This window comes from Bos javanicus, chromosome 8, assembly GCF_032452875.1.
Source record: "Bos javanicus breed banteng chromosome 8, ARS-OSU_banteng_1.0, whole genome shotgun sequence".
NCBI classification, from domain to species: domain Eukaryota; kingdom Metazoa; phylum Chordata; class Mammalia; order Artiodactyla; family Bovidae; genus Bos; species Bos javanicus.
In genome coordinates this window covers 30,211,113-30,227,671 of record NC_083875.1, presented here as the reverse complement: position 1 = coordinate 30,227,671, position 16,559 = coordinate 30,211,113, and the positions used below count along the sequence as shown (strand labels likewise).

The window sequence follows — 16,559 nt, the reverse complement described above, 5'->3', positions numbered from 1 at the left end:
CAAAGTCGAAACATTAAAGGTGAACTTGGAACCATATTTTCAATTCTTATCATGAATATGGGAGTAAATTATCTTCAGATAAAGAACTTTTATGAGTATGCAGAAGGCCAATAACCCAATGGTAAAATGAGAATGGGATATGAATAGATACTTCAAAGGACAAAAAGATCAGGTGTCTCTTATTCACATAAGAAGAGGCTCAGCCTACTCATTATATGCAAATGCAAATCAAAATTAAAGTAGGATAGCATTTTTTTTTACCTTATCAGATTCCAGAGATCTAAGAGTTTTATAACACAATGTATTGGCAAACTCAAACCTTTCTAGTGGAGTCTAAATTGATATAAATTCCTATGGAGAGAAATTTGACCTCAGCAGTCAAAATTACTTTGTACACTTCAGCATCTGACCCAGTCATTCCATTTTTTGGGAAATTACACTAGCGTTGCACCTGCGCATGTGTGAAATGACAATGGTGACATCACTAACTGCAGCACTTCTACAAAAGCAAAGGATTGGAAACAGCCTGAGTGCCCGTTACTGGAAGACGGCTAAATAAGTTACTGCACAGGTTCATGACCCAACACTATGCAGTCACAACAAGCCATGAGAAAACTAAATCCTGACCTAAAATCAAATCCAAGGCCTGTTACATGATGAAGGAAAGCAAATGCTACAAATGGTAGCATTGAGCACTACCATTCATTTTGAAAAGGTTATATAACAATATATAAACACATATATCTTATAAAGAACACCTGAACACATATAGTTTTCATAAATATAAAATTTCTAGATAAGACTATACAAGATACTAACAGCATTCTTACTGTGGGAAGGGGAAACGGATAGCCAGGAACAGGAGGAAGTTACACTTTTCTTGTCTGTCTTCTGCACTTTTTGAATTTTGAACTATTTTCACATATTATCTTTCACAGAATTAAGTGAAAATTGATTGATCAGTTAAAACTGATGCCAACCTCTTATGAAAGAGCTGTTTCTACTGTAGATGAATTAATATCTGACTTGTGAAAAGCAAAACAAAACCAATCAGAAAACCCAAGCCCAACATAACAAATAACCATAATATTCTATGTGTGGATCAAATATGCAATTATAATAATTACATTTTAAGTAAATGAGTGTGTAGATAATTCATTTCCCACATTGTAGTTAGAGTGAACTGTCGAAAACATAAATTTGATCATATCATTCCCTTGCTTAAAAGTCCTCCCATGGGTCCCACTGACCTGAGCATAATAACATCCGAATTCCTCAGTACAACAATCAGGAACTCTGTTGTTCTGGACTGTGCTCTCACTACTCCAGCTGCATTTCTCAGTCTCCTCTCTACTTTTATTCTGAATTTGCTCTTGTCTTTAGGAACCAAACTCCACACTAGACCACAGCACATATCTCAGCTGTTAACGTGCTCTTCTGCCACTTTCCCTTGTTCATGCCTGAGAAAGGCCTCACTCTCCCCCATACCTTGTTTTTCAGTAATTAAATGTCAAGTGTCCCCGACCCCCTAAACTAGCTAAGTCCAGTCTTCTCAACAGTCTCTTAACACCCCACATGGTTCACTATGCTTGGTCTTCATCCCATTATAGGAGTCCCCCTTTACCCATGGTGTATTGTTCCAAGACCCTAGTGGATGCCTGAAACTGAGTCTAGTACAAAACCCACACAGACTGTTTTTTCCTATACTGATGAGTCGGGGGGGATATACAGCAGGAATAAGCTGGACGAAAGGATAATTCACCACCTGGGCAGACAGTGCAGGAGGATGCAAGATTTCATCACTCAGAGAAGTATGCAATTTAAAACATGAATTGTTTATTTTCAGAATTTTCCATTTCATATTTTTGAACTGCAGATTGACCAGGGGTAACTGAAATTGCAGGTCAGGGTAGGGAGATCACTAATATTGGTAGCTGATACATTTGTCTCCTTCAGTAGATTGTGAGTGCTTTGAGGGACCCCTATGCTTGCTCTAGAAATCAGCAGAGCTTACTCGTGCTAAATGTTTCTTGAGTAAGACTATGGATAAACCAGTCTGTTGAAGGAATCCAACCATGAGGTGGCAACGGGGATGGAGTAACACAGGTGATGGGGAAAAATCACCCAAAGGCAAGTAGAAAGGACTTGGCCACAGATGTGCCAGAGTCAATGAATCGACTTTGTCAAATTCCACCATAGTGGATATTCTCTACCAGGCCCAATCTTACAGATCAGTAGCAAGCAGGAGTCCTTCTGATTCAATGGTCTTTCTTTCTCCATAGAAAAAACAGGCAATAATGTTTGTGCTCCCCTCCACATGCTATCCGGAGAAGGCAATGGCACCCCACTCCAGTACCCTTGCCTGGAAAATCCCATGGACAGAGGAGCCTGGTGGGCTGCAGTCCAGGGGGTCGAGAAGAGTCGGACATGACTGAGTGACTTCACTTTCACTTTTCACTTTCATGCATTGGAGAAGGAAATGGCAACCCACTCCAGTGTTCTTGCCTTGAGAATCCCAGGGACAGGGGAGCCTGGTGGGCTGCCATCTATGGGGTCGCACAGAGTTGGACACGACTGAAGCAACTTAGCAGCAGCAGCTGCAGCAGCCACATGCTATCAGTCAGTTCACCCCGATCTAAGGTACTGACACGACACACAGATGCCGAAGGCCGTGCCCTGTGATCTAGCTCTGTACTTTGTTCTCAGTTAGCTGTGGAAACTTTGGCTGTGGCAGTCATTCTATCAGGTTTTAAGCAGGTGCTCTAAGGCCACCGGCACCAAATGGTACAAAGGTGTACAGAAAGCATCAAAGGATCTTTCAGAAGAGTCCAATAAACGACCAAGGGACGGCAAAGCAGAGAGAGTACTGGGCTTGGATGTCATGCATGTACATTCTTGCTGACACTTCCTCCCAAGAAATCCAGGCATTTGCCCCACAGAGCACCAAAAATAGAGGGGACTGGCTGAGGACTTCTGAGAAACCTGGGCAGTGTGCCCAGGTACTTGGAAACATTTGTTATTGTTTCGTCACTAAGTTGTGTCCGACTCTTTTGCAACACCATGGACTGTAGCCCCTCAGGATCCTCTGTTCTTGGGATTTCCCAGGCAGGAATACTGCATTGGGTTGCCATTTCCTTCCTCAGGCGATCTTCTTGACCCAGGGATTGAACCTGTGTCTCCTGCATTGGCAGGAGGATTCTTTTTATAAAAAATTAATCAATTTATTTTAATTGGAGGCTAATTACTTTACAATATTGTGGTGGCTTTTGCCATACATCGATATGAATCAGCCACAGGTGTACATGTGTGGCAGGTGGATTCTTAACCATTGAGCCACCTGAGGTGCCCTGGTACCTCAAAAAATACCTACCTGCAATTTTGCATTCTAGTTCATAAGATATCTGATTATCTTAATAGAAATAGGTTTTAAATTATTTGCAAACTACATTATTCAAAAATATCGATGTGCAATCAGTGTTACAGGTTGATATACAAAACACATCACTGATTTCTACATCCCAGTCCAGTATACTCTGTGGCACACAACTGGATTCTATCAAAATGTGCAGAATCAGTAAGAAAAGTGTAGGCCTATTGGATCCTTTCCCTCGGTTTTTAGACTTTTCAAAAGGATTTTCATCTGGGAGAATTCTCTCTCCCCGAAAATGAGGCTTTCTTGTCCACCAGATCTGTGGGGCCAGCATCCTGATAGAAAGTTCTGGGGCTTTAAGCACAGAGTCAGAGCCCATCCGTTTGCGGTATTCATTTTTCATTGAGCTATAGTCATTAAAAATCATGCAGTGCTGCCCAAAGGCAAGAGAGCACGCTGCGTTCATTTGTTGCCAAGGCTGACCACAGTGGTTCCAGTGTGGAGAGCATGTGCGCGACAAATATTAGAAAGTTAACGTTCAGACAGTGGAGCAGTTTTTACAAAACACAAGGATGCGAAACTTGTGATCATAACTTATATAAAATACAACTTATGGCCATAGCACGAAAAATTGCAACTACCTAGGAATGAATCTAACAGAATATATAGAAGTCTTTATGGGCATAAGCACCAAAGGATATAAAATAAGATTTGAATAGAGAGCTAAACCATGTTCTTAGACAGAGAGATTCAATATGTAAAGATCCTATCTCTTTCTGAATCAGTCAATACAATTCGAGGGAAAATCCCAATGGGAATATTCCCCTTTGCATTTAATAAATACCCTAGAAAAACAGTCACTCTCTTCAGCTAGTCAGGATGGTGATGCTGTTAAAAAAGAAGATCTATAAACCCGTTTCCCGTGGTAAGTGGCATAATTAAGCAGATTTTCCTCACATTTTACTAAGATGTGTATTTTGGGGGATTACAGGGCCATTCTGATAGTTTATATCACTGAAGTCATTTGGTTTTATTCCCTTCTTTTCTAAAAATACAACCCATGGTGACATCTGATGCTGCCGATCACATATTGCGTTTCTGCAACTAAAGTCCTGGAAAACAGGAAAGAAAAAAACAACCCACTTTCTCTCCAGCTCGTCACTAATGACCTACTTCATACACAATCAAACAAAATTGGTGGGATTAGGGAGAGAAAATAAAATGTAAGTAATAAAAATGGAAAAAGAAAGATCAGGGTGATAGTCTAACAACACCATATAGGTGATAATCTAATAAAGTCTTACAAAGAGTTTTCATTTGCATGATCTCATTTATGTATTGCAACAATCCTGTGAAGTGGATTGGGTATTTTAATTTAGTCTACCCAGTTTGTTTTGCAGATAAGGAAGAAAGCACAGAAGAACTCGCATTGTACAACTAGTGAATGGCAGAGATAGGTTATTTTTTCTCTCTAAGGCAAAGCAGTCTGTGGACAGAGCCAGAATTTCAGATTCAGGCAGGCTTGCATCCAAACCTAGAGAGTGTGTATTCTCAAAATGGAAAAGATAAGGAAAGTCTTCGTGGTGGTGGTGGTAGTGGGAACTGGGCTTTGAAGCAAAAACAAAATTTGAAATGTTAGAAGGAAGAAGGAAGGCGTTTCTGGTGAGGAAAAGGAGCATGCCAACCAGAAGTTAAGAAAGAACCAAGGCCCGGCCAGGAAATGATCTCAGAAACAGAGGGCTTATGAAGAGAGGATCACACGCAGGGAGGCTGGATGCAAGGGGTTGAGAGCTTGGCGGAGACCCTGCGGGCCAGCTCCGAGAGCTATTCTGATTGACCAGAGCCCTGAACATTTCAACAGGAGTGATAGCTTGCTTTGGGCTCTGCCACACCTTGATTCTTGTCCTGATCGCTTACTATCTGGCTCAGTGATCTTGTGAATTTATGCATCTTCTTATGTTCCCAGTTCCTCATCTGTAAGAGGCAGTAACATTAACTCATATGACTGTTATGAGGATTGGATGAGTTAATGAATGTGACATAGTACCTGCCGTGTGGGATTTACTCAATAAATATTGGGTTGGCCAAAAAGTTCATTTGGGTTTTTCTGTATCATCTTACAGATGATAAGCCTGAATGAACCTTTTGGCCAAGCCAATATGATTATGGTGACTATGAGCATGAGAGTGACCTGAGGACAGGTTACTAGATAAACGAGAAAGGTCAGTGAGATGTTCAATAATCCATCAAAAATATTGCTTGTTCCCTTTTCTTCACCCCCTATCCAATAGACAATTATATTAAATACAAAAGAGCAGCTAAAGGCAAAAACAAAAACAATATCACTTGGCTGGGGAACCAATCCATCACAGATAAGACATGTTTTACAAACTCTTCACTGCAGCTACGCTGGAGAGGACTGCAAGGTTTGCGCTTCTTAGAGTTCATGTGGTCAGAACTGGAATCTTCCATTGCCTTCTACCCTCTACCCTCACCCCTTCAAAACTATAAGTGGAAGTATTATCCACAAACTGCCCATTCTTGCTGCTTCTAATATCCTTTTTCCAAAAGAAGGACTAGGAAACAGGAGGGAAAGTCTTAGAGATTTCATTTAGGGAAGAAAACAAACAAGAAGAAAGCCCATGAATTCACACTCAAGTGCTCCTCTAAATGTGAAGAACATATTTCAAAAAAATAAACACTGACTAATCACAAGGAAATCTGCTGTCAACTCAAAGGCCTCGGCGTAGATATTAACAACATGGCGAGAAGAAAATGGCTCATTAATGATTCATGAAAATTGCTGTCACCATCAAGCAAAGCATATTTTGCAATGGATAAAATGACTTGTTTAAAATGCACACACACGCTCGCTCGCTCGCTCTCTCTCTTGCTATCCAAACCCCCTGCTGCTTTTGTGCCTTTCTCCCTGCCTGTCATAGTGTAAGTCACCACTCGAGGGAGCCCAAGTTTCTCCCGTCCTGGGCTCACTCCAGGCACCAGGCACACTGAACCACAATGGGGGGAGGGGGACACGTAATTCTGTTTCTCTACTGCAGGTGTACATTCTGGGTGAGATGATGCTTTCTGGTGGATGCTTAGCAGCAGCATCCCTGGCCTCTACCCACTAAATGCCAGCATCATCAGCAACGCTCTCCCAGGCATGACACTCAAGTATCTCCTGACAGCGCCAAATGTCTCCCAGGGTGGGGGCATATGAAGCTGTCCCACTGCCCCCGGTTTAAGCACTTCTCTGATGGAGCTCATGGGTCTCCTCCAGACTTTGGTCTCTGATGGAAAAGTGTTGCAGAACCGGGAGAAAGTCGAGACACCAGCTCTATTTGTCTCGCTCTCCTGCCAGCAGCCTGGGGAGAAACAGAGCCTGGCAGGGGAGGAGTGGTCCCCTGGTGGCCTCGAGCTGTTATCAGAGCCCCAGTATTTCAGGCAAGTTTTATTAGAAGAGGAAACACTGTCAAGGCCTGTCTGGGTGGTGTGAGCTGAGGCGCTGCTATTCTCTTCAGGCCTTTGGTAGCATCTCAAATGATTTGTTAATTATTCATTACTATTTGTCATAAAATCCTGAAGGACTGCCAAGTGGTAGCGTGTGGGCAAGATGAAGGCAGGGGACATGTCTTTTCTTATTTTCCAGTGACTGTTGGATGTGGAGGGGCTGGGCTGCCTGGAAAATACACACAGGAATCGTGGGCGCTTGCCCTGGAGCATGCAGATGGGGGGGCTGGCCCACGCTCTATCCAGCACCATTTTCTGGGCCCCGTCACACTCCCTGCTCCATTTGCAGTGGAGATCATAAGGCCAGGGGGAAAATGTGATGGACGCAGGGGCTTCCTGCCCAAACACAAAATCTGAGACACTGAGACCCTCCGTTTCAGAACTTTCCCTCCTCTTCCCCTCAGGGGTGGACACAGGCTGCCAGCGAGGTTCCTTTCTTTGCTTTCTCTTCTCCCCCATCCTCCTCTGCTTGCACCCATGGCCCCTTCTGAGACGTCCCCTCCCTCTTTATTCTCCTTCATGGCTGCATTTGATATTCATTTTAATCACATAAAGATATGTGCTTTATGGCAGGGTCACTGGGGCCGAGGTGACAGGAGACACAGTATAATTTGCCCCAGATCTTGAAAACACCCAAGGAAGGATGGCTTTGCTTTCTTTCAGCCCTAGTGAAAGAAATTGGGAAGCTGAACCCTACCTTGCTTTTTCAAGGAGCCAAGGCTCTGGAATTCAGCAAATTTTAGTGAACTCAGAAAGCTAAATTCCAGAGTTATAGACTCCCCACCCCAGGAGCTGGAACCAAAGCTTTGATGTTCTGATGTGTAGGAAGGAGCTGCAGGACCCTGGGGTGTCAGGCAGAAGAGGCAGGCAAACAGCAAAAGCCCATCCTCACTAATGGTTCAAGAGGTTGGGGGAAGTAGTGTCTGCTTTCTTGATAATTTCAATAGAGTACATTACTTGGCAAGGTCACCCCAGCCCTGGGTCAGCAAGGACACCATGGGCTGTCCCGATGGAAGAAAAGGTGACAAGCTGTCTTCATTCCAACACAGCCTGTGCACAGTAGGCCACCGTCTCACACTTGGATCCAAGCACATCATCACTGCATGAAGAGGCCTTTAATATTTGCGGGTGACTCAGTGGGAAAACCACTGCACAGAGCAGCCTGAGAAATAACAGGAGAGGATGGAACTGGCCTCAGGGCTTCCAAAGGACCTGTGGCCACTGGTGCCATTAACAACCCTTCCTGAGTGTCTGGAGGTGCTTGTCTGTCTTCTGGCACAATAGAATTTTGTAAACTGTTTATTCATGTGGTATTTATTATTTATTTATCCAATAGTCATTCCTTTGTATAACATATATTCATTCATTCATACTTACTTATTCATTCAATAATATTTACTCATTCACTGAGTATCACTGATTCAATATTCATTCAGTAAACACCTACTGGGCACCTCCTATGGGTCAGGTACTGTTTTTGTCTCTTGGGATACAGCAGTTAAAAAAAACCAAAGATATGAGTTTGTGGAACCCTTGCAGGATACCAAGTAACTTCTCTTTGATTTAATCCTCACAGTAAATGTTTATGGGAGGCATTCTTGTTCTCATTTTACAGATGAAGAAACTGAAGCTTAGTGAGATCAAATAACAATGTTGGTATTAAATGGTAGAAATGATAATCAAGTCAGGTCTGTGGGACGCCAAGTCTGACAGTCATCCTCTGGAAATGTCACTTTGCCCAAGGAAAATTAGTTAACTTTGCAGTAGGAATTCAATAGTTTCCCCAGATCTTCTGTATGGAAATTAATCTCAGAGAGGGACAAACCAACTTACACACCAATTGCCAAATGCAGAAAACCAACCAACTTAGCCAACGCACTCATACTGACCAAGAGAGGATGGATGTGTGCTATGAAGCACTAAGTTACCAGATCTTAGTTGCAGAACAAGTATTTAGCAAGACTGTAAGTGAATGAATAAGGAGCTTTCAATTTCAAGAAGGACTTGTTAAACTTACAGCAAAAGGTAACCAATGCAGGGCTTCCCAGGTGGCACTAGTGGTTAAGAATCCACCTGCCAATGCAGGAGACATAAGAGATGAGGGTTCGATCCCTGAGACAGGGAGACCCCTTTGAGGGGGGGAATGGCAACCCACTCCAGTATTCTTGCCAAGAGAATCCCATGGACAGAGGAGCCTGGTGGGCTATAATCCATGGGGTTGCAGAGTTGAACACGACTGAGCATCTGAGCAAAAAAAAAAGAAAACAGTGCAGATAAAATTCTTATATTTGACCTCCTTATGGGAGAGAAGAAAAAGCTAATTAAAATAAACATCTTTTCCAGTAAGAAAATGAGAAGATATGGTCTAAGGCATTCAGGGGCAGTGAACATTTCCAACATCTAGCATAATTTAGACACAAGAAATACATACTGATCTGTGAACGGAGGTTCTTTGCTGACTGGGACCCTGGTGAAGTAGAGGGGTTTCCCATTTGGTTCGGAGAACTTTAAATTTGTTGTATGTTTCTGAGTGTGTGAGCCACTGCCCATAGGGCCTCTCACTTTGCTCCTTTACCTCTGCTTCTCTCAGGAAGGATTTGGAACTTGAGACATAATCCAGTTGAGTAATATGCTGGCAAGGACTGGACAGAAGTCAGGGTGAAGATAGGGTATAAATGAGGAAGGAGCTGACATTCATGACAAAATTGCACATGTTAGGTTTTTACATATATATTTCATTAAATTTCAAGACAACTTCAAGAGGTAGATATGATCTCACTCACAAACCAGAGAATGATGACTCTAACATGTCAATTGCCCCAGACCTCACAGCTGGAAAGATATAGAACCAAATCCTCCTCCTTCATTGTCTTCCCAAAGAAATCACAGGTCCTTTTTCATTTTAAGAATGTTATTGCTAATCACCATGATGAAATAGGCAGGGAGGAGCTCCTATAATAAGTGTGAGGAGTTACCAAGTTTAGCCTCAAACTCTCTGAAGATAGAAGTGAAGGAGGAGCTACCAATGGAACAATAATAACTCCAGGGATACTGGTAGCTTCTCTCCTCTCAATCTCTGTCCCATGCCCTTCCTCCTCTCTCTCCATAACTCTGATCACATCCCACCCGAACGCAGAAGGATGGACGTGCGCCATGAAGCACTAAGTTGTCCGATCTTAGTTTCACACAGGAAAACACACACGACAATCTCCACTTCTTGTTCTGCTCATTCTAGGTTGAATCCCCACTGGCCTGTGTCTACTTTCCTTGGCAGTCTCTTTTCCATTCCAGACTATTTTGTGAGTCCAGTTTTTTTCTAAGTTGGCAGGTATGCAAACACTGGGAAATAGAGGGGCAAATTGAATTTGGCAGCTCCTTGTTCAGCTGAATTCACTGAATTCAGCTCCTTTAGCAGTGGGTTGACTCCTAGCCCTCCTATTAGAGGGCCCACCTTAAGCCTTCCTACCCAGTGGGCACACACACGGTTTTGACCAATCACACACTCTCAGCCAAAGGGTACAAGGTTTCAGTTAAAATGAGGGCCTCTTGAGTCATCTGGACTCTGTCGCCTTCCAACTGCATAGCTTCAGCGGATTTCTAGGGCTCAGTCTCCTCATCTGGCAAAGAGATAGAGCAGCACACTGTCAGCCTGAAAGCATCAGCATGAAGATGACACAGGACAGTCATCACTGGTGTGGTGCTCCACAGACTTCTCTGATGACCAGAATCCCCCAGGCACTTGTGGATGGAAAGGTTTCCAGGGCTCTCCAGGAAGTGTGGATTTGGTGGGATCAGGTTGGGGCTTATGTTTTTACCAGTTTATTGATCAATAGATTGATTGACTGATAAAAAGCTCAAATTATATTCTAATACTCAGAATGAGAAAAGTTCAGTGAACATGATTAGTGATTGATAGATATTCATTTATTGATGTTATTCTCTTTACTTCTGACCTTGACTAACTGCCCAAATCCCAGGTATTTAAATTCTGTAGCCCTTCCAGTTTGCTGTATTTCAAAACTCTTGAGAGGGCTGTTTCCTCAGGACCACCACTTTGGTTGGGGGCCTCTTAAGGTTCCCAGCTTCTCACTGATATGCTTTAGGAACTGAGTCAGTGAGGTTACCTTTGCCCAAGGTCACACTCTACAATGACTCCTCAATTCCAAGTTTCATCTGACATTCTTGTGCATTTCACTGGTTTCTTTGTTTAACACTTCTGCTCCTAAATCACTCAGTAGGTGCCTAAGGCTAATTTGTTAGAAGCTGCGTATGTGGGCTCTTTGTTTAACTCTGTTTCCACTTCCCCTCCTCTTTTTATACCTGTTTTTTATTCCCCTTTAGGTATGAGAGTAAAAGAACCTGATTTACAGCCCACAGTCCTCAGGAAGGCCTCCCCCATCTGTGTTACTGGTTGCCCACCTTGGTTCTGCCTGGTAAGGTTTCCAACTCTAGCCTGTAAAAGACTGACAGATGAAGACTATTAGGACTGGAAATACATAATGAATTATGCTTTTTGGAGTTGAGTCTTCGTCATAGGTTGAATATTTGAAGTCAAATATTTTCCAAGCATTCTAATTTTTTGTCATGGTTAAATAAGTATGCTTTCAATTGCTTTTTTTGGAAAGGACTCTATCAGGGATTACCACATGGAATACAACAGACGGGCAGGTACTACAGCAGAGAAGTGAACGGCATGACCCTCAGCAAGTTCATTAACCTCTCTGTGCCCCAGTGTATATGTCTGCAAATAGAGATAACACTAATATGCACCTCCTGAGTTGCTGTGATGGTTAACGCGAGGTCATGGAGGTGAGATGTTAAGCACAGTGCCCAGAATGGTGCTGGTGGTAGCTGTTACTGTCATTACAGTAGTCCACGTTGCAGAATTTGTGTGCAGCTCTGTCTGTTGGCTCTGTTTTCTCCTTTCTTTACTTGCTGGCTCTTCTGCTTGCTTTGGGTTCCTGCTCTCTCTTGACTCTGAATTGCATATGGTTTTTGTTTGCTGCAGTTGTGCTCTTTCAACTTATTCTGACTTCAAATTCATGATCCCATTTCCAAAAGGTAATCTTTCTCTCTTCCCCAGGTTCATCGCCCTGAAGAGAGAATGTCCCTCTGATCATCCTGCCTCACCTCTAGCCCCTGCGATGGATGAACTCTGTCGGGCAGGATGGTCGTCCCCAGACTGATGAGCATTAACAGGGTTAGAGGAGTCACAGGTACAAAATCTGGCTGCTAAGACAGCAGGGTTTGGGGTGGGTGATTTCATTTAGCAAGGCTATGAGCAAGCAGGCAGGCAACGATTAGCATCTTGTAACATAAATTCAAGACCATATGTCCACAGCAATTATATTCAGAGTTTCTTTTACAAACTCTGATTTCTGTAAAAACCAGGAGGTAATGTCCAAAAGAACATGGGATAACAAACGGGGAATAGAACCCAGACTCTCTCCATAAGCTGTTGTAAGACCTTTAGTAACTCATTTGATCCCCCATGGGCCTCAGTTCCCTCATCTGTGAAGAGAATGGAATGGGGTAGATGAACTCTAAGTGTCTTTCCACCTTCAAGATGACAAAGAAGTGGAAATGAAAAGAGGCATGATGCCTAAAATCTGATCTTGGACCAGAAATGGTTAGATAATTGAGGCTGATGCCTAGTTTAAAGCATTAATTATATGAAAAATTCCATATGCATTGATATTCTTGGAGACAATTATCTATCCGGTAAGCATATGTTGAATTAGCATAAGGTTGCTATTAAAAAATACTGTGGAAATTAAATATAAACTTCTCTAATCATAGGAAGCAACAAACTCAAAATCACTTTCACTTAAACAGGTTTGATGACTAAAGCTCCAACTTCCTTCCTCATGGCACTGACATAGCACAATTAGGATGAGAAGTCTGCACGAAAGCTCAGCTGCCTCTAAGTAGACTGGCCTCCTCCCTGAGGTCAGGTGTCGGTTGGTCTTTAATCACTGCTGTCCTGTAGCCAGGTTTATTTATAAACAAGTTGGACAGTAAAATGTAAACCACATGTGGAATGTCCCCCGGAAGTGTTGCCAAGGTTTGGGACAAGCATAGGAAGAGAAATGTGTAGTCAATGACACCGGGAAAATGAAGATGAAGTTCTTTTTGATCACCAAGTTAGCAGAAGACTGTAAAGCTACTAAAATGATAGCCACTATTTAGGAAGAACACTAAATCTGTTCATCTTTGGACATTGTGTGCCTCAGACAGTGGTTCTCGTCTATGGTTGAACTCTCTAGAGAGTGCTTAGTCTTATCAGATTCTTTTCAACCCCACGGATGATAGGCTGCCCACAAGTTTTCTTGGTCCATGGACTTTTCCAGCCAAGAATGCTGGAGTGGGTTGCCATTTCCTCCTCCAGGGAATCTTCCCGACCCAGGAATCAAACCCACATCTCCTGTGTCCCCTGCATTGTCAGGGCAGATTCTTTACCACTGTGCCACCTGCTTGAAAGTAGAATTTAATGCTTTTCTGGTTCCACCTTTTGTTTCTTAAAAAGTAGAGAACACCTACTCTCTGCCCTCTTTTGCCTGTCAGAGGGCCTTTGAACTCATCCAGGAAGTTTGGTCTGCCACTCGATCAAACCAAATAGTAATTTTCTGTCTCAAAGTGACCTGATACACACCATAGTTCTGTCCAGTCTGAGCTGCCTCTCCTCTAGGAAAATAGGCTTTGTTACTCGAGGTTCCTGAAGTGACTCATCCACCGTGTTTGTCAGACCGCATCATCAAGGTCTTCTTGCCACTGTGTGCTAAGTCACTTCAGTCATGTCTGACTCATTATGACCCCATGGGCTGTAGCCTGTCAGGCTCCTCTGCCCATGGGTATTCTCCAGGCAAGAATACTCAAGTGGGTTACTATATATCCTTCTCCAGGGGATCTTCCCAACCCAGGGATCGAACCTGTGTCTCTTATATCTCCTGCACTGGCGACCGGATTTTTTACCACTAGCACCACCTCCTGCCCCTTGTTATTTGCAAACCTATTCTCTGCCTTCATCCCAGACCCAAAAGTTACATTTTTTTCCCCTCAGTAAGTTCTCCTGCCCTACAGACTGTCCTCACAGCTCCTGAAACAGGAATTTTCACACTGAAAAAGTGATGATGGGTCTTCAACAATTTGCCTCCATCAATGGATTACTTATGGATCTTTGAATTGACTGAAATCTTGAAGTAGTTTTTGTGTCCTTCATGATAGACTACTTTCCAACAAGGTGTCTTTTTGACGATATATTCATGTACATGAGCTCTAAGTATGCACATGTTGTTGTGTGTTCTGAAACGGTCTCAAACGGGGTCCAAAGCATCGGTGAAATTTTTTATTCTCAGTACTCTCTAGTCTGGTGCTACTCAAAGTGGGAGTCCATAGACTAATGTCCATCTGCAAGCTTTCTATCCCAGGTTCACTGGGGGTAAGTACAGAAATTGAGAGTAGAAAGGGTTTGGAAATGTCATGGCCATTTTACAAAGTGACTTTTATGTATTCTGAACTCAATAATTAAAATTTGGATCTCATATTTATATGACTTAAAATTCCATTGTCTAAGAGTTCATTTTCATTACAATTTATGGTCTCTAATAGATTTGATACTAAAGGATATCAACCCTGAATATTCATTGGAAGGACTGATGCTGAAACTGAAGCTCCAATACCTTGGCTACCTGATGCGAACAGCTGACTCTGGAAAAGACCCTCATGCTAGGAAAGATTGAGTGCAGGAGGAAAGATTGAGGGGTGGGAGAGGATGAGATCCTTGGATGGCATCACCGATTGAGTGGACATGAGTTTGAGCAAGCTCCCGGATATGGTGAAGGACAGGACAGCCAGGTGTGCTGCAGTCCATGGCACTGCAAAGAGTCGGACACAACATAGGGACTGAACAACAACAACAGATTTAATTTAAATCAACCAACTAAACCAAAACTAGCTTTCCCCCAGATAATTCTAGAGCAATGCTTCTCAAACTATTTCAGGTTTTTTCCCCTAGCTTTCAGGAACCATAAGTTTCTCAATATTAAGGCTTTAAAAAGAGAACCCAATATTCAGCACCTCATGGTCGTGGTCTTTCCCTTACCCTACATACCACTCGAGAGCAGGGGATTTTCATAGTCTGGAAGTGGTGGGATAAACATTTCTCAGCTCTCAGAGGCCTCAAGTGTTAAAGAATCCCCACTCAACACTACTGGGGAAATACTGAATGATAAGGCTCTGTCTCAGTTGGGATCCCTGGGAATATCCAGTTTTGTAATAAATATTACACACATCATCTGTCACTAAGGGATATAGTTTTTGACCTAATGGTGGTAGAAAATCAATGCTCATCTGACACATGGCCAAGATTTTAAGACTATAATTAAAGGCATTCTTTTGGATTCTGTCATTTAGTAAGTTGTAGAGAAGAAAACCTTGATGTGTTCCAGTTCAGTAGAGGAGTCAATCCAAGAGGGGTAGGGTAGGGGATAGGGGAGAGAGACTCAAGAGGGAGGGTATATATGTATACTTACTGTTGATTCACACTGTTGTACAGAAGGAACCAACACAAAATTGTAAAGCAGTTATACTCAAAATAAAAATTTTTAAATGGCTGTTGCCGATTTTGGTACTTCTCTTCACCCTTCCACCCAAACGACACGTCTCATCTTCTTGTCTCCTCCAAGTCCCTCACAAGAGCATATGTTTCAAACATCTACCAACCAAACTACCAAGTTGCCTCAAAAGAGTGTGAATCTGAGACTTTCAAAGACCTCCTCCCATTCTACTTCAGCAAAAGGGTCAAATTTCTCAGCTCTTCCATCTCCATGCGTAGATAATAGAAGTAGCAAGCCCCTTTTCTTCAACCATAAGGACCATCAGGATGTAAAACGGCATCATAAATCCAAACTCAGAAAACACATTTCTTGACTTTTCAGTACAATTAGGAGTCGGAGACATGAGTCAATAGGAAGCTAAATGCAAATTTCAAACAAAATAAAATCAATATGCCTAATATGAGACTACTGACCCTACTTTCTAAACCAAATTTTAAAAGTGTGAAAAGAAAAAGATTGTATATGTTCTGATTGATTAATAAATGATAAGGATAAGGTAATATTCTGGAATTTTTATAAATGGTTTTCACCCAGGAAAATCTATTGGGAAAACACCCCCAAATTTAGTTGGTGAAAAGGAACAATAAATACATTTAACCAAGGAAATGAAAGACTTGTATACTGTAAACTATAAGACATTAATAAAAGAAATTAACAAAGACACTAACAATTGGAAAGGCATTCCACATTCATGGATTGGAAAAATTAATTTTGTTAAAATGTTTATTTCTACCCAAAGCAATATACAGATTCAATGCAATTCTATCAACTACCCAAAGCAATATACAGATTCAATGCAATTCTATCAAAATTCTAATGGTATTTTTTCACAGAAATAGAGCAAATGGTCCATATAAACAAAAATTTATATGGAATCACAAAAGACCATAAATAGTCAAAGTTGTCCTGAGAAAGAAGTACAAAGCTAAAGTCATTGGTCATTGATTTCCAACTACATTACAAAGCTATAGTAATTAAAATACTATGGTATTGACATAAAAACAGACAGATCAATGGAACAGAATGGAGAGACCACAAATAAATCCACATATATATATGGTCAA

General features: G+C 42.1%; 1 long non-coding RNA gene across 1 annotated transcript; it reads left to right on the top strand.

Annotated features, from left to right (window-relative positions):
- The first annotated feature begins 11,024 nt into the window (after positions 1-11,024).
- LOC133252584 (uncharacterized) lies at positions 11,025-15,754 on the top strand. Its single transcript, XR_009737986.1, has 4 exons — positions 11,025-11,313; positions 11,506-11,689; positions 11,964-12,096; positions 14,489-15,754. It is a non-coding gene; the product is annotated as an uncharacterized LOC133252584 (long non-coding RNA).
- The last annotated feature ends 805 nt before the right edge of the window (positions 15,755-16,559 follow it).